Source organism: Danio rerio, chromosome 15, assembly GCF_052040795.2.
Source record: "Danio rerio strain M-AB ecotype USA chromosome 15, GRCz13ab, whole genome shotgun sequence".
Taxonomy (NCBI): domain Eukaryota; kingdom Metazoa; phylum Chordata; class Actinopteri; order Cypriniformes; family Danionidae; genus Danio; species Danio rerio.
In genome coordinates, this window is record NC_141035.1 from 21,538,183 (window position 1) to 21,557,940 (window position 19,758).

The 19,758-nt window shown below is 33.8% G+C and overlaps 1 protein-coding gene across 5 annotated transcripts in view; it reads left to right on the plus strand.

Annotated features, from left to right (window-relative positions):
• The window catches only part of cadm1b (cell adhesion molecule 1b), a gene marked incomplete at its 5' end in the record, with an annotated part of 352,349 nt that overhangs the window by 204,406 nt on the left and 128,185 nt on the right, over window positions 1-19,758 (plus strand).

Genomic DNA, 19,758 nt, shown 5'->3' on the forward strand with positions numbered 1-19,758 from the left:
TTGACTTAAAAGCACATTCATAATGTGGTTAATTATTGTATGTTCATGCTTAATTTTTCATAAAATTAGACATTGCATTATTTATATTTGAACTCATTTTTTTAGTTGCAGTGATTTTACAAAATAGCCAAGTAGTATAACATGTCAAACATCACAATGCCATGCCAGAATCTGAAAAGAGAAATAAGAATTACATTATTCTTTGACAAAAATTATTGTAGGAGCTTTTATGAAATATTTGCCCAAAAATGAAAGTTCAATCAATATTTACTCAACCTTTACTGATTTATTTTTTCATTAATACATTATATTTATTAAATTAGTATTTAAGAGTAGTTGGTGTTTTTTTTTTTTTTTTTTAGATCAGGCAGAATGGGTAAGTAAATGATTAATAAACGATTCAAATGAACTTTTATTAAAAATATATATAAAAAAAGAGTTTATATTATAAGTTTATATATATAAAAGACTAATAAAATTAATGTTTAATAATTAACATGTGCTTTTATTACAGCCAAACTAAAATAAATAAGACTTTCTCCAGAAGAAGAAAAAAGTATTCATAAAGAATTTTATGCATTTGTTCTCACTCTGTTAAACATCCCTTGAGATATACTAAAAAAATAATAAAAAACTTACAAGAGGGCTAATCATTTTGATTTCAACTGTTGGTACACTGTCATTTCATACACGTTTCATTATTACAGTATAAGCCAACTATAATAAGCCCAAAATATAGTTTAATTTCATAATTCACATCATTGCTTGCTTTAACTGATACATATATATATATATATATATATATATATATATATATATATATATATATATATATATAGGGCTGTAACGATACACGACATAAAATCGAAATCGCGATACTCAGATCTACGATCCTGTGTTGCGGTGTGATAAGGGAGAATCGCTACACACCCCGTGATACCTTTCCAATAACGTCACGCATGCCTGCAAAAGTTGAGCTAATTAATACTTTTTTTCGCTCAACATTACAAGCACTGCTCCGTTGAAGCCCTCCAATATTTAGCCGGGAGAGCTCGCACGGAGCTCTTAGTAAGGGACCGTCTGAATGTGTCAGGAATATCAAAAACAAAACCAACTTAACCCCGCTTGACAACAGACAACGTCAGAAACATTGCCAATGCTGTCAAAGCGGCCGGATTTTCAGCGCATATACGATGATTTGCTCACACTGTTAATGTGGCTGCGCAGAGAGGGATGGGCGTTCACCAGATGTCAGGTAACAGCGCAAACTTTTCTGTAACCGTGCTGTGCGATTTCTGTTTGAACCTTTGAGAGTGCTGACTGACAGGTGCGCGATGCGTGAGGTCAGAAAACACGACGAAGCTTTCAGTTAAGATTAACACAGTTTCTATAGTTATACTTTATTTAGAGATAAAGGTATATGACTCTGCATGCAATCACTCTATCTTGCTGGAGTTTATAGCCGTTTCGCTTTACTTCAGGACGCATTAACGCCGCTCTGAAGGTCTAATCGCTGTTTTAAGTTATCCAGAGCTGTATGAATATACAAATCTTGAATATCACAATAGTATTAAAAATGACTATTGTAACAACACAGACAGCAACACTTTTGCACAATCAATACCCAGCTGATTCAGTCGTTTCATAAGAGGACCGTGCCTCTTCTTTTTTCCTTGTCAACATAAAGGCAGTGAGGTGCGCCTCGTTTTCGCCCCTTGTTTAACTGCAAGGCATACTTAATTTGCGGGACCATAACGTGTAACCTGTGCCTACAGACACATTTGCCAAAGAAGCAAAAATGAAAGAAGAATATTGCTGTTTGATACAGACCTGTTGATGCTTAACCAGCGCTTATGTTGACCTGGATCTGCATAATAAACGCAACAAATAGGCTTTACTTTTTATTTTACAGCTTATAAAGCATGTACGCAGATTAATGCAATATCATATTTAAACAACAAAACTGTTTACAAAAAGTCAACATATGCGCGCGTGTTGTTGTCTTTTCATCACGCAGCACGCGCACTTGAACCGCGAGGGAGAGAGAGGAAAGCATAGGCTATATCAGGACATAATCTTTAAAATAATGATTTCTATTAAAATGTAAAAGGTTTTGTGATTATAATAATAACAGTGGGGCATTAAATAAATGCATATTTTCCGTGAAGCAAGCAATTTGAGGAAGTCTGCGATTTTTATTTGACGGAAGAAAAAAACATATGATTGGAAAAAAAAGCCTATGCCAGTTATTAAAAAGAATCAGTCAGTAGTTTTGTAATATAAATTAATTATTTAAGTGAAAAAAATTTAGGGCAGTCCTATTTATTTTATTCATTTATTTAGATTATTCTGCTCTTCTGTGCTAAACACTGCAGGTGCGTGGAAATGCTCTGTTGTTCTGTTCCACTATTAATATTCTAACATATAAAAATAAATCAGTATTTTAAAATGCAATATTTAATGTGTCAGACACAAAATAGACACGTCAATTTGTTTAATATAAAATTAATAGTAATCTGACCAGTTAACCGTTAATAACCGATTAATGAGCAGCGTTTGTCGGTTAGCAAAATTAACGAAATGAGCATCCCTAGTAGCTAATTAATATACTTTTTCTATGTAAGAGAACTTGATTGAAAAAGAATTTTCAACATGCTTGAACCATCTACACAATAGAGTTTAGTTCTGTTTGGTTTTTCAACAGTATTTTGTTACAGAGAAAACAGAAGTGATAGCTTTGGCTATTTATTTATTTTATATATGGCTATTTAAATTGTTAATAATTTGCATAGTTAATATTGTTCTTTTATGTTTAGTTTATAAAGATTTTTCAAATGTTATTTAATAAAAAATAGTTTTAAAAATCTTTTTTTTCCCACCCCACACGAAAAAATATATATATATATATATATATAAAATTAACTATCATCATGGCAAAGATAAAATAAATCAGTTATTAGAAATGAGTTATTTAAACTATTATGTTTAAAGGGCCATGAAACCCTCTTGTTTTAGCAGGGTGTTTTCATACCTCTACTTTGGAAAAAGTCAGAAAAGTGGTCGTGTCCAGCTTTGTTTAGGGGGAGTGTCGGAGGAACTAAAGAGGGATGGTGTGGGAGTGTCTATTTGGGCGCGCTGACTTTCAGAGTCAAAACACACACACAAACACACACACAGGGGACGAAGTGACTGTGTTTACATGGACATCTGTAGTCGAAATATTTGCCAAATTATTAAATGGTGGACTTTATCTGCAGTTTAGCTCTTTCATTCAGGGAATTCATTCATGTCCCTCGCGACAAACAAGATATTTGATTCGAGGAACTGCTTTAAGCGTGTATTTTTCATGCAATGTTTGATACCGCACGGCGAATGAGAGAGAGAAAAACTCAGCATTTCCCGGAAACTTAGATGCACACAGCAGGTAGTGTCAGAAAGCCGTGTGTGTTATTCCGGTCACAAAATGCAGTGAAAATCCTACATGAGGTTAAAGTTTGGTTGTAGTGCTAACATGTTTACACTCGGTGCTATAGTTTACTTAGTTCAATACGAACAAACTGAATAAACAAAGAGCACTGGTCGCTCACTTACCAAATCTGTAGAGACAGGACAATCACCAGCAACTAGAGCTGCGTCTTCATTAAGAGGAGAGTAAAGCGAATCCGGATCTCAGCGTTTGCAGATGAGAACAGCTCTCAGGTAAACAATAATCCTCCTTAGACAAGTAAGTTATTGTTGTCCCGCGTCGCGTACACTGTTAATCCACACGTGACTACAGCTGAGCTCTCACAGAGAGAAAATGAAAACAAAACTTAACAGCAGCAAACTATAAAAGCAACACTTCATGCTTGTTTTGCCAACACAACGTGGCGTCTCAGTCGTCTAAACACTATGACAGTAATGAATATTAATGAAGTTGCACAATAGAGTGCGCTAATTGGTTTGAACCAAGCCTTACTCATGCATTAATTCATCACACTGTAAGACGTAATAAGACACACTCTGGCACAGACGTCCAGTCTGCATGCTGGAATACACGCTATTATGTCATGACCCTGACGCAGCTTCAAAAATTCGTTTCAAACCGGAAGTACGAATTTGCTTGAAATAACGCAAAAACAACCAATTTACACTTTTGAGCAAAATATAGGTGTCCTAATAGTGTTTTTAGCAGTGTGGGACACATATACAACTGTCAACAGCTCAAAAAATGTGTTTTGGTGTTTCGTGACCCTTTAAAAATGTGTTGACAAAATCTTCTCTCCGTTAAACTGAAATTTGGGAAAAAATAAACAGGGTGGCTATTACTTTAGGGATGCTAATAATTCTGATGTTAACTGTAATTTATACTTCTAGATATTTATTGGGGACCCTCAGATTTCCTAGGCCCTAAGCGGCTGCTAACTTCGCTTTTTGGTTAAATCTGCCCCTCTGCAGGATATATTATTCTAATGCGAATTGGGTTGGTAAAATAATGTCATACTGTGCTTTTTACAAACACAAACTAAATTGGCCTTAATTTGTGCTTAATTTTCCTTTAGCAAAATATAATGTCTTGTCATCATTCTTCTTCCTTTCTTCTTCTTCTTCTTCTTCTTCTTAATGGACTTTGTGAAGTTCACACAGTAAAGAAGGAAAACCTAGAAACACAACTGCTGTAAAACCACATAAAAAATACAACCATTTTGTGAAAAGCATAAAAGAATTAACTCTAGTCGTTCAAATAGGTTTAATTTAAGACAAGCAATCTATTTCAGATGACTTCCTCACAATGAGATACGTTCACTCCAGCACTTGCACGCCTCCACACTGTGCAGCCAATGAATCAGTAATTCTGCTATTCTGATGACTCAAAACTTACTTTAATAGGGGCAGAGTTCAAACTTATAGCATGCATCTGAATAGGTGCATTTATGATGGCGAAGTTGTGCATTCAACAGAAAAGTAGCTATTTCCTTCTCCGGTTGCTCTTGCTGCCTCTGGAAACAATGCTGTCTAAACATCTGTTGGACGAGCTCATGTTTACTGCGTTCCAGCTTCTGTCTCAGGCAGTTGCTCCTCAACCTGTTGGCAAGCAGCCACGACTTGGATGTGCAAATGAAAATGAATATTTGAAATGAAGGGTCTAAAAATTACTTCTTTAAATGAATTATTAAGCAAGTCTCATTCTGAAAAAAAAAAAAACTTATATAATAATTAATAATACTAATATGATTTCAAATTAATAAAACACATTCCCAGAGTACCTTTTCATGTGCATCAACCTTGAGAAGTTCGCGCTTCAGGAAATGTGTGTATTACCCACGGGATCTGTTCTTAAAAAAGGCTTTGAGAATGAAAGATATTCTATTATCATGAAAGTTCACGTGCATTAATTACATTTCACAGTCATGTGATTGAAATAGTTGAGCGCTTCAATCTTTTGAAGAGCAGCTTTACAGAGCATTAAAAAAAAAAAAAAAACATTTTATTCGTATTTCTCTCTCTAGTGTAAATTGCAGAATCAAGTAAGCAGCCTACACTACCTAAAGTTTAACACATATCAGGTTATTTCCACCTAAAATAAGATAAAATATGGACAAAGACAATTATTTTTGGGTAAATTTAGGTTTGAAAATTAATTAGTCTATAATTTACCCAAATTTAGTTGCAAAAACAACATCTTTGCTACTAGTTTATAATAACTGCACACAATTAATCATTTGTTAAGCATTTGCAAATACTGTAGTTTGTCGTTGCTTGTCATTTTTTTTAGCATTAAGTCTACAATAATAGATTTTAGTAAGCAGGTTATAATTAGTAGTACTTATATTCAAAACAGAAAAAGGAAATGAGTGATTTAGAACACAACATAATTTATTTTGTTTGATTTGATTTGATTTATTTATTTATTTTCAAAAAGAAATATCATACACAAAATATCTTTAACAAAAAATTAATTTCAATAAAGCACAAGCTTATTAGTTTGCCACTCCATTACCACATACATCATTCGTCTATTACCTAAACTTATTTCTTCTTTTACTTATCTCTTCTTTTTATATGAGACATATTTTATCCCTTTGGTTACATTGATATATTATATGTTTGATTTCATTTGTACATTTACATTTTATAACATAGACCCAAAATATACATAGTACTGCAAAAAGCCATTAATTAAACTTTCATCATACCTTTCTCACTTTATCCTTTTTCAGTCACCTTCATCAATATATATATATATATATATATATATATATATATATATATATATATATATATATATATATATATATATATATATATATATATTTTTTTTTTTTTTTTTAATATACTTTTCCATAATTTCAGACCACATAAAAACATAAACTAAATAAAAATTTTGTACTATTCTCAGATTATTAGATTTTTACACTTTTAAGATATAAAAAGAATGTGTACAACTGTATCAAGTGAAAATTAAATGTTTAATTTAAACATTGCTTAAAAACAGGTATCAAAATACTTTTTTTTTTTTTACTTAACACATTTGATAAAACAACAACAATAGTAATGTACTATAACATTCATTCATTTTATTTTCAGCTTAGACCTTAATTAATCCGGGGTTGCCACAGCCAACTTATCCAGCATGATCCCTTCCAGACGCAACCCATCTCTGGGAAACATCCATACACACCCTATTACACTCATACACTACAGACAATTTAGCCTACCCAATTCACCTGTAATGCATGTCTTTGGACTGTGGGGGAAACCAGAGCACCCGGAGGAAACCCACGCGAACGCAGGAAAAACATGAAAACTCCACACAGAAATGCCAACTGACCCAGGCAAGGCTCGAATCAGCGACCTTCTTGCTGTGAGGCGACAGCACTACCTACTGCGCTACTGCGTTGCCAGTAATGTAACGCTATGATGATACAAAATATGCAGTGTTATTTAGCAACGTATCAGTATTTATTACACTCTGGATCAATGCTGGGTAGTTTTAAAGTTTGCACAAACCTAACTCTTTTATTAAAGTAGCTTAAAAAAAAATATAAAATAATAACCCAGCACTTTGGTGTGTCCATTTTTACTTGGGTTTGTATTGAAACCCATAATTTGTTTACACTGTATAGTTTTTTTTTATTTATTTTTTTAGTTCTCATACTAAACAGCTTTTCTTGTGATGACAAATCAACCAGAGTCCCCTGTCTACATTTTTGGAGCTTCAAATATTTTAGAACATTTTTTTTTATTAATAACTCCTTTCATTTATATAGTGCTTTTCTAGACACATAAATCGCTTTACACATTTTTGGGGGGAATCTCCTCATCCCCCATCAGTGTGCCATATCCATCTAGATGACGTCACTGTGGCCATATTGTGCCAGACAGCAAACCACACACCAGCTGATTGGGGAGAGGAGACAGAGTGATGAAGCCAGTTATGGTATGGGAATGGTGAGGGGACCATGATGGATAGAGGACAGTGGGCCAGTTTGGCCAGAATGCCGGAGTTAAACCCCTACTCTTTTTCGAAGGACATTCTGGGATTTTTTAACGACCACAGGACCTCAGTTTAACGCCTCATCTGAAAGACGGAGCTCACTAAACAGTACAGAGTCCCTTTCAATATACTGGGGCGTTAGGACAGACCGCAGGTTGAGTGCCCTCTGCTGGTCTCACTAACACCAATTCTGGCAGCAACCTAGCATTCCCATGTGGTCTCCCATCCAGCTACTTAGCTTCAGTGGGTGACTGTGTGAAAGTTGCAGAGAGCTACCTGCCGTTTTTTTTATATGTGCCATTTACGTTGGCTTTTGGCGCTCATATTACCTTAAGATTGACTCACCAACACCCTTCCCTAATCCCAAACGATAGGGTTTTTAAAAGCAAGCGGGGAGAAAAAAAATAGTCACATGTTTTTTACAACAGTTTCACATTACTTTTTTTACTTGGTTTTTGTAACTGTCATTCATTGGTATCAAACCAGGTCTTCTCCATATTCCAAGTTAAACACCATACAAGGTGAGCTACTGAGCAAACTGACCATGCTGGAAGTCTAAATATTAATCCCACCCGAAAAAAAATAAAAAATTGATGCGAGGGCATGACAACCTGTCAGTCACACAGGATTGACCAATAACAAAGTACAACCATTTAATATATATTTTTTTTTCCGCCCTACTTTTCTCATTCAAAAAGCTGTTGTACTCAGATATACATCACAATTGGTAAGAAAATACTCTCGCAACTTAGGCATCTTGTTATCTGCTGTTGAGGAGAGGTCAGAGCTTGTTGTAAACGTGAGGGATGGACACCTTGGAGAGGTTATGGGGCAGAACTGAACTGGACTGTCACGGCCTTGAAGGCTAAATGAGTGACTTAAATCACAATCAGTCTTTTAGCCAATCACATTTTGGCTTGCTTAAGGTGACATTGGAAACTGGTAGACTTTAGCTGTGAAGATAAGACTGTGGCTGTGGTCTGTTTGATGCACACAGCATGTTGTCCTACAGCTAGAGGTGTGCTATATTTATGGATTGAGTATAATAACAAATGTGATACTAATGTTATACAGTTCAAAAACAAATTATTAATGAATGAATCATTTTGTAGAGATAATATTATCATCTTTTAAGCCAATATTGGGGGTCTATTCATAGATGGTCACTGGCTTTGCTATGACAAATGTATGCAAAACAACAACAACAACAACAACAACATAATAATAATAATAATAATAATAATAATAATAATTTTACATGTTGAAGAAATATCATCAGTAATTTACAGAAATTAAAAAAGTGATATTTTGCTCAAGCACATAGTTTTAAGAAACTGAGAAGTTATTTTTTTTCTTTTTTTTTGTAATATGTCATTAATTGTCATCAGTATTTTCATTTTGACAAAAAAATAAAAAATTGGTACTTGTTGTGACCCCAAAAAGTATTTACTTAGGATGTATTTAAAAATTTATTAATTTTGTTGCGCTAGATGGAAAATGTCAAATGATTCTGGATTTCTCAAGAGTTCACTTTTTTTTTTTTTTGGTAAATGTATGACATGAGACAGCGGTGCTAACATAATAACCACATCTTTTTAAAATGCTTTAAAAATATTTATGTTTTGTTCGCAAATGATACAATAATTTGATCAAAAATACAGTAAGACTGTATTTACTACACTCTTTGGTGTCACAATATTTATTCATTTTTCTTCGGCTTAGTCCCTGATTATCAGAGGTCACCACAGCAGAATTAACCACCAATTATTCTGGTATATGTTTTATGCAGTGAATGCCCTTCCAGCTGCAACCCAGTACTGGGAAACATACGCTCATCAACACACAAACACTCAAACTACGGCCAATTTAGTTCATTTATTTCACCTATAACGTATGTCTTTAAACTGTGGGGCAAACCGGAGCACCCGAGGACACCCACGCAAAAAGAACTCTTTAAAAAAAGGCCAACTGGCCCAGCCAGGACCCGAACCAGTGACCTTCTTGCTGTAAGGTCACCTCTGAGACATTTCATTCTGAAATTATTATAATATGCTGATTTCAGATAAATAATTTGAAAGATTAAAATGGACAAAAAATGCACCAATAGTCACAGTAAAATCAGAAATAAAAACTTATTTCAACATTGATTATAACACTGATAGGGGGGATGGTGTTTTCGAAAACCATCGTTTGCCAACTAAGTTTCCATGTTTCATCTTTGTAATAAATAAATATAAGGGAAAGAAAAAGCATAGGTCAAGGCTATGGCTCTTTTTTTTGCTTAAGATTGCCCTTATGTTTCCTTTTTAAATGTAAAGATATTGCATAAAGTAGTAAAGTAGTTTTAATTAAAAAAGTGATGTTTTTTTGCTGCGTCCTCCTGGATGTTTCAATGATGCATAATAATCTTTACACAACATTAAAGACACAGCAGCCTGTAACTTTCAGTTGTCATACATGTTGATGGCAAAATAGTTAACCCTAGGGCTGGGCGATTAATCGAAAAGTATTAGAAATCGACATTCAGAACCTATAATCAATCTAATTTTTCTAGAGCGTTTTTTTTTTTTTTTTACCCCACTCTGATCAGGCTGATTTATACTTTTGCAGCCACAGCTGATCTCTGGTCAAGTAGGATGATGGACCCATTCTTGAGGCTTACTTTCCACTACGTTGACAAGGATTGGAAGGTTCTTCATAGATGTCTTAAAATGGCACATTTTCCATTTTCCATTAAAATTATTATTTACATTAAAGTATTTGTTTACAAAGATCCAAGAATTGCACTGTTGAAAATATCATTTACTGGATAAAATACAGTAATTATTTAATTTTGAAGGGATACTACTTATTTTCTACTTTATGTATATATGTATATTATGTATATTATGTATATATATATATAACATAAAATCTTATTGTTATTTCTTTTCACTTTTTTATAAGAGAAAAGTGACTTCATTTTAGGCAATGTGTGTTTTAATTGCAGTTCAACATTGATGTTCAATTAATAATCATAGCTAGTACATTTCAATTACAATTCAATTATTTTAAAATCAATTAATGTACCCTTCATTTAGAAATCTCTCACTTGTAATGTTAGCATATTCATTAAAAAAAAACTTGTATATGAACTATGAGGGAAAAACACTGAAATAAATAATCGCTCATTAATCGTAATCAAGTTAACGTAATGTTCAGTTAATCGAGATTTTTATTTTAGCCCAAATCGCCCAGCCCTAGTTAGTCCTCTTGTGAAATTTGTATTATTTTTTAAATATTTTACAAGTGCAGAGAGAGGACTGTTTCAACATATTTTAGATTTGTAGATAGATTTAATAACTCATTTTTAATAACTCATTTATTTTGTCTGTACAGTACATAATAGTACATATTATTTAACTAGTTATTTTGCAAGACACCACTATTCAACTTAACGTGCAATTTAAAGGCTTAACTATATTAATTAGGCCACAACAATATGTTTTTGTTTAAAAATGCATATATTTCTCTCTGTTTTGGCCTTCCATCCACACTGAAATGGCATTTTTAGGAAACGAAATCATATCTTTTACGAACAGTGAATATATTTCAAAAATCTATTTTTATGTTGCAGTGTGGACTGTGAAAATAAAGGCTTTTGAAAAAGATGACACATTTTAGTCATGTGAACAATTCAGCTAACATGGTCGACAACTTTGCAATGCAGACGTTTTGGCATTACAGATGCTTTAGACATTGCATTATTTTGTATATTTATTTATTTAAAAAGTGTTTTCTTTGCCTTGGCCAGTTAAAACCTGTAAAAATATCCAAACTAGTTTGACTGCACAAAGAAGAAAATCTGATATAAATTCTGTCATCAATCTGTCAAACCCGAAATAATGCATTTTAAGATTTGTCATCTAATATCACTCATGACCTTATACTAATGCAGCACAGCCTCATAGCATTTCCAAAACAGCTCAATTTAAAGTAGTATTTCCCAGATGCACATAAGCTCAAACTCTTTCTCTGTTTCTCCAGCCTTTCCAGCTAGCGCTTTATTCTCTTTTCTTTTGTTTGACGTGATTGTGGCAGCGTGAAACCTGGCTTCACGGATGTTTAGTGTTGGGCACGGGTGCAGATTGTGCTCTCACAAACACTCCCAGCATGCTTTTCTGCTAATGCTCCTTCATGGAGTGGACGGCGCTTTATCAACCCTAACATTCACAACTCGGCCAGACAAGCTAAACATGTTGCTTTTTCACGCCAGTTTGTTGATCTCTGACTGGGACATCCAGAAGCACAGGTGGAGAAATTGAGATGGTGTTTTTGTAAAAGCCTATATTTATAATGCATCATAAGAGTATTTTTATCGAAATTAATGCAAAATTAGCTTTAAACATTGATATCATGTGTTATCTCACAAATTATTATAACAACAGTAATAATGCAGAACATAATTTTATCCACTTAAAATTTTGTATATAAGCCATAGACCAGTGGTTCCCAAAGTGGGGGTCGGGACCCCCCGAGGGGTCGCGGGGCAATGAAGGGGGGTCGCCTGGTGATTTCCAAAAATCTATTTATTTTTATTAAACCATAAGAATTAACATATTTTATCCATAACTATACTGAAAATAAAAATAGTTGTTTATAGTTACTATATACTATATAGTTACTATAGTAGCTTATAGTTACTAGTTCTATTGGATTGCGACCCCTGGGGTAATTACATTATATTAAAGGCAGCAATAGCGTCAGATGCATTTTGATTTTATAACATCAGGTTATACTTTCTGGCACATTTAAAGTACTGACACAAATTTAATTGGTGTGTCTGCGTCATTGCATGCAAGGTTTCTGTATTTATAACCACCTCAGAGGATATTGGGGGTCGCGAGTCACTGGAATTGTTATTTTGGGGGTCGCGGGCTGAAAAGTTTGGGAACCCCTGCCATAGACTGTGTTGAAGGCCACCTATGTTGAAAATCAACTTTTGTAAGTTGTTTGGACAGAAATGTGTATAGGTATAGTTTGTCCGCAGTCATACTGGAGTGATAGAAACACAATAAGTCTCTTTTTTTATATATTTTCTGACGTTAAAATAGGATCCAAATCCCTCCCATTTCAGGGCCCACCACAACATGACGTAGGAGTACTGTAGTAAGGGAGGTCTGTTTCATTCTTGCCTGCCACTGTGCTGTTTATCTACGTGAAGGCTACAGAGATCTCTGGCTCTGACACACATAAGGGAATGGTGAACGGGGTGAACCAGCTCAATTGCATTAAAGGCACAGGCAACAAAAACACCTACAGTGACCTAACAGCTCAAATTTTCAAGATTTAAAAAGGTATAATAAATAATCTAATGGGTATTTTTAGCTGAAACTTTACAGACACATTCTGGTGACACAAAAGACTTATCTTAAATCTTGAAAAAGGGGTGAAATAGGTGCCTTTTAACATCATAAGCCTAAAATTAGCTGCTATCTTGGTAAATTATGAGGAAATGTAAAAAAAATAACCAGTATCTTAAAAGAAATTACTAAATTTCAAAAAGTGTTTTAGCACTACACTGGCTTCTAAATCAGTCAAACATTAGTAGTTAAGAGGACATATTACGCTATTAAGATCAAACCACAGCTATCCCAAAATGGCTGTTACTGCTATAAAAAGACTTGTAAAATAATTGACCACTAAAAAAAAAAATATATATTAGTGCTTTCAATCGATTAAAAAAAATAACTGATTAATCACACTTTTTTAAAAAATAATCGCGATTAATCACATTTAAAAGACTGAAACTTGTCATTTCGGCTATTCAAATGTAAAATTAATGTAAACGCAATACAAAAACTATTTAAATTCACAATACAACATACCCACAATAAACTATCAAGATCCTGGCTTGACAGCCATATTTGCAGAAATTAAAACACAGGCATGTTAATGCCATTTGAATTTCAAAACAATCAATGCCAATAAAGAAAAAAAAATATTTCCAAGTTGGACTCTAAGTGGACTGCAAAAAAAATGCCAAAATACAGGCATTGAAAATATGGAAATTGGAAAATTACAACAATAATAATAAAGTTTTGAATACAAACATTTATTTTAAATAAAAAGTTGTATTGCTGTGAGCTGAGAACATTAATTATAAAGTAGAAACTATTTTGTTTAGTCCTCCTTTACATTCATCCATTTGCTAAGACAGTAAGTCTGTTGCCATTATCGGGGGACAATGTGGCCCTTTTCTTTTGAATGATGTGAGCTGAGAGTGCAACGCAATCTCACGGTAATTCGTAACTTTTTGATTTAGTGGCTACAGACAACGGCGTTAAGGCAGGTTAGTTGCTAAGAGATGCACGCATGCGTGCACAAACAGCCCTCATTGGCTGAGGTGCCCCTCTCAGAAGGCACTTGCTCTCACTTGTCTTTGACAGCTCGCAAATTTCTTTGACACTTTCTGAGTACATTTACATGGACACCAATACTCCGATTTTAATATGATTAAGATGGGCGATGCAGTGGCAAAGTAGGTAGTGCTATCGCCTCACAGCAAGAAGGTCGCTGGTTCGAACCTCGGCTCAGTTGGTGTTTCTATGTAGAGTTTGCATGTTCTCCATGCATTCTTGTGGGTTTCCTCTGTGTGATCCGGTTATCCCCACAGTCCAAAGACATGTTGCACAGGTGAATTGAGTAAGCTAAATTTTCTGTAGTGTATATGTGTATGTGGATATTTCCCAAAGATGGGTTGCAGGTGGAAGTGCATCATCTGCGAATAAAACGTGCTGGATCAGTTGGTGGTTCATTCTGCTATGGCGACCCCGGATTAATAAAGGGACTTAGCCGACAAGAAAATGAATGAATAATATGATTAAGATAATACCCTTATTAAGAGTCTACCATTTAAGCAGCTATTTTTGATTACCTTAAAGGACCACCGAGTCACGAAATGCGGAGGTTTTTCTTTCCATTTGGCATGCAGTATCAAATTCCGTTAAAACAGTCGTCGAAAGTTAAAAATGAAAAAACTGAAGTTGCATGAAACTCTGGAGAGCCTGGTGATGCGACATCAATTGTTATAGGATATATATATATATATATATATATATATATATATATATATATATATATACATATATATATATATATATATATATATTTATTTATTTATTTTTTATTTTTATTTTTATGTTTAACGTTATGTTTAACATTATTTAATGTTTAAAAGCAAGGAGCATACTTTTAAGAACACTATTTTTGAATGCAAGGTTTGAATCAAAATGAACCAAAAGCTGCTGCCATTTTTTATTTATTTATTTATTTATTTATTTATTTTTTGTATTATGACAGTTCCAAAAGAAACGGAATATAATGAGAAAACAGTGGGCGTGGCTTGTTTTATTCTACTGCGAGTTGATTGGATGTAGTAAAGTAGGCATTTCATTCAGAAAATGGCAAAAGGGTTTTGGCAAAAAGAAAACCACACCCAATATCTCAGACAGATGTAATTTGAGAATTTACCTGAAATCAGTCAAAGATTACTAGGCTAATTTTTTATTATATTTTTTTAATGACATGCACAAATAAATTGTTCACCACAAAACATGCAATGTTAGCTAACAATATCAATATAGTCAGGTTGCATTTCCTTGTGTACTTTAAGAGAAAACTCTCAGCTATAAACCTTTTTACTGCTAGATTATTTAGGAGACCACTTTAGAAGTAAGATAAAAAGTTTTGTTTTTTGCTTAAATTAAAAAAAAATTAAATAAAAAAAATTAAATAACATATGGGGACCAATTTGCACTTTTAAGTTCTTATTAGCTCTTTAAAATTATTTTAGTACGTATAAATGCCTTATTTTGCATTTCAATATTCTGCTTCCCTTAATCCTACTCTCTCAGAAATAAAGGTACGAAAGCTGTCACTGTCATGAAACCATCATAAAAGGTCCACATTTGTACTTAATAGTACATATTGGTTCCTAAATATACCCTAAAAATTTCAATTGGTACACTTTTGCTCTTTTTAGGTACTAATATACCCCTGAGGTATTAAGAAGGAGTCTTTAGTTACAAATGTGTACCTTTTGAAAAGGTATACCATCCCAGTAACAGCTCTCGTACCATTATTTCTAGGAGTGTATACCATACCTTAAATGCTAGAACAACTATATTAATACTATTAATAAGCTGTACCATAGTAGTATATTGAGGCAAAAGCATTTTGCAACATTTCTAATTCATGTTTACTGCAAGTACATTGTTTTAAGCATCCATGAGATAGTTTAAGGTGGTTATAAAACATTTCCATTTGAAGTAAAATCTAATTGTGTGGGAAAAGTACATAAATAAATAAATTTACAATATATAGTAAATTCACTTTTAGTCTTAATGCCATCATTCATTATAATATTAAGATAATAATACTTGTTTAGCTATTGTTATGATTCTATTTCAGAAAATATTGTACAGCTGCTTGTTCCGTAACACTCTACACTCTCAGAAATAAAGGTACAAGAGCAGTCACCCATTCAAAAGATACATATTTGTACCCAAAGAATCCACAGTAGTACCTAAAAGGTGCGTATTAGTACTTAAATGTACTTAAAAAGTACTTTTGAGGTACTATTATGGACCCTTCAGGTACAAATGAAAAAGGTACTGCCCCAGTGACAGCTCCTATACCTTTATTTCTGAGAGTGTAGTTTTAGTAAAAATTCAGTAAACAAATAATTAACTAACACTACTAGCTTAATAAACTAGATACTAATTAGCTGCTTAGTTAGTAGGGTAGATGTTTTGTTTTGGTTTTGAGTTGAATTACGGATGTACAATAAGATCATACTGGATAACTACTTATGAATAGTTAAAAACTTTAATAATAGGCAGGTAATAAGCTAGTAGTTAGTGTTTCCACAGTTCACACTATTAACTACTAGCTTATTACCTGCATATTAATAAGAAATTAACTGTTTATTATTGCTTATAAAGTATGATATTTAAACCTAACTACTACTGTACCTTACTAACTATTGATAAGCAACTAATAAGTAGTTTATTAACCTGGTAGTCTTAATAGTTTATTTAAAGGAAAGTTTGCCAAAAAAAATGAATAGTCTGTCATCATTTACTCTCCCTTTACTTGTTGTAAACATGTTTGAGTTTTTTTATTTATTTATTTATTTTCCTTTTTTTACACACAAACAGAGATGTTTAGAAGAAAGCTGAAAATCTGTTATCATTGACGTTCATAGTATTTATTTTTCCTTCTATGGAAGAAAATGCTTACCGGTTTTCAGTTTTTTTTTTTTAACAAACAAAGGTTTATAACCACTTGAAAGTGAGTAGAGTTTACATTTTTGGATTAACTATTTCTTTCATAGTGTAAATGTACATTTGAATAAAGATTGACTGTTTATGAGAGATTATGCACGCATTATAATGCATTATGAACACCCTTGTACATACAGACTTAATGGAAAATGTCTTTTTTTATTGTTTATAAATGCCTTAAGAGATTCGATTGCATAACCATATCAATTTAAAGTAACATTTTACTCAGCATTTAACAGCATTCTTTGGTCATTTTTATTCCAAAGAATAAAAATGACCATTCATTTTTTATTCATTTTTATTATTTGGTCATTTTTATTCCTCTCAGCTCTGTGGATATAAATATAGTGCAAGGTGACTTTAGCGTTTCTGCTGTCTTCACCTGCAATGTGTAATGCATCCCCATTTTGAATGTTAACCATAAGGGAGTGATGCAGCCTCTAATTATCAGCTGTTACTGGCTTGCAGTGAAGTGTATCAGATACTCTGTGCTTGCCTGTGTGTTTGCAGAGCGTGCTGGGGTCTGGGTATTATGCTGTTGAGAGCCGCTGTTGATTGCCAGCTTCCATCAGCTTGTGTTTAGATGGAGAGGTTTGATAAAGTTCTGCCGTGAGCAGCAATTACCAGCTTTCCCCTCTCGCTTGCTGAGAGCTGCAGTCTCGTACTCGGGGTTTTCCACACACACCAGAAACGCACAACACTGTAAAATCAATACGTCCAAACTGAGAAGCCAGTCGCTACATCTTAACATCGGACGTCGACATTCCCAAACGCTTCTGCTTGTTGCATTTATTTGCGTGTCACTCTCAGTTTCTTTCAAGTTTCTCAAATGCATGGACGAGTTATGCAAAAACATCAGTATTCAAAGGATTCCTCACGAGGATTCGCATTATCATTGCAGCCATCTATTCAGCTTCAGCCTCAACTTTTACAATTTCATGATACAAGAGCAAAATGAAACAGGATCTGAATTGTAATAGTATTTTTTTTGTGTGTGCTTAAAGAAAGAGTGTCATGATTGCCTCTCTGACTGAATAGCAAGGCAACAGCCAAATGAGAAAAATTGTGTTCAGTGGATGCATTGTAATTACAATCCAGATTGTGATAAGACATGCCAAATGTAATAACCTTATTCAGGCATTGCAGCGATGCTCACCTCTCTCTTCTTTTGGCTTTGGATGTGTTTTTTTCTATTCACTTTCTCTATAAGGATTTCAGAAAATTCAGCAATAAAAAGTAATGAGCGAGTCGCCTCTGAGATAAAGAACAAGACAAACTTTAATTTGAAGGTAATAATATTATGGCAACCGAAGGCACAATATCTGAAACTGTTTACTAAACTTTTTTGGGCAAATTAAAATCATTATATAACATTATGCATTATATTTGTATATATGTTTATATTTGTTCATATGCTATATCAATTGCATAATAGTCAAACATAAACCAATTCATATTTATTCTGGTCTTTTCTAATTGGTTGATCTGTTTCCAGAATCGTGGTTTTTGATTTTCTTAGAAATTAGGGATGTCCTGATCAGATGTTTTTGCCCTCGAGGTCGAGTCTGAGTCCTGATTTGGTTTTGAGTGTCTACAGATATCGAAACCTGATTCGATACTTCTATAATACATAAAAAAAGGTCCAGGATGTTTCTCATGGCGAAGCAGTGGTGCAGTAGGTAATGCTGTTGCCTCACAGCAAGAAGGTTGTTGGGTTGCTGGTTCGAACCTCGGCTCAGTTTACGTTTCTGTGTGGAGTTTGCATGTTCTCCCTGCTTTCGCGTGGGTTTCCTCCGGGTGCTCCGGTTTCCCCCGCAGTCCAAAGACATGAGGTACAGGTGAATTGGGTAGGCTAAATTGTCCGTAGTGTATGAGTGTGTGTGTGAAAGCGTGTGTGGATGTTTCCCAGAGATGGGTTGCAGCTGGAAGGGCATCCGCTGCGTAAAAACTTGCTGGATGAGTTGGCGATTCATTCCGCTGTGGCGACCCCGGATAAATAAAGGGACCAAGCAGACAAGAAAATAAATGAATGAATCAATGATGTTGCTAATTTTTTTTAACATGTTCTACTTCACCATAGGGCTGGGCGACACTACAAAATTTGGTATCGATCGTACCAAGTAAACACAGGGCCAGTATCGCCTATATGGATACCGATACTGATACTTTTGCTTTAAAAAGCAAGCACTTGAATGTACTTTTCTGTAGGGGAGAACAGTGTGCCATGATTTATAAATTGAATCCTTGCAAAGAAGCTATTTAATGTATATGTTTAAACCCAGGACAATTTTTAAACACTTTTAAGCCAAATAAAAACATTTTTATTATTGTAATGATCTGGATTTAGAAAAAAAAAACTTATTACTAAAGAACTAAATAAATTACTAAACCCACTGCGCCACTATGCCACCCAATATATATATATATATATATATATATATATATATATATATATATATATATATATATATATATATATATATATATAATCATTCAGTAATTTCAGCTTTGTTTGCACTTGGTTTATTGACCCAGTCTCAGACTGATGATGCTTAACACATTTGTAAACACTTGTAAACAAGGTCTGAGATGCTTTGTCAACATCGAGCCACTTCCAGAGGTATTCAAAAACACATTTGATTGGATTCTTTTCACAGTTTGAACACTCATATGGTCAAATGCATTCAAATAGCTATAAAAGGCCTCCTACTCTCCACTTACTGAGCAAATTTTTAAACAGAACATGTAGTTGAAGCAAGCGAACAAGTTGATATTTAAACTTTGGCATCTGAAAAAGTCAATTTGTTTTTGAAGGTGAAAAAACCCACCAAGTATAATGTTCTCTAACCAGAAATGAAAGCTTCTACTTTCTGTATCATTCACCACTGTCCCAATTCATGCTCATTTCATTTGTAATATAATTGAGTTTATTTTGCAATATCAAATCGGTCAAAA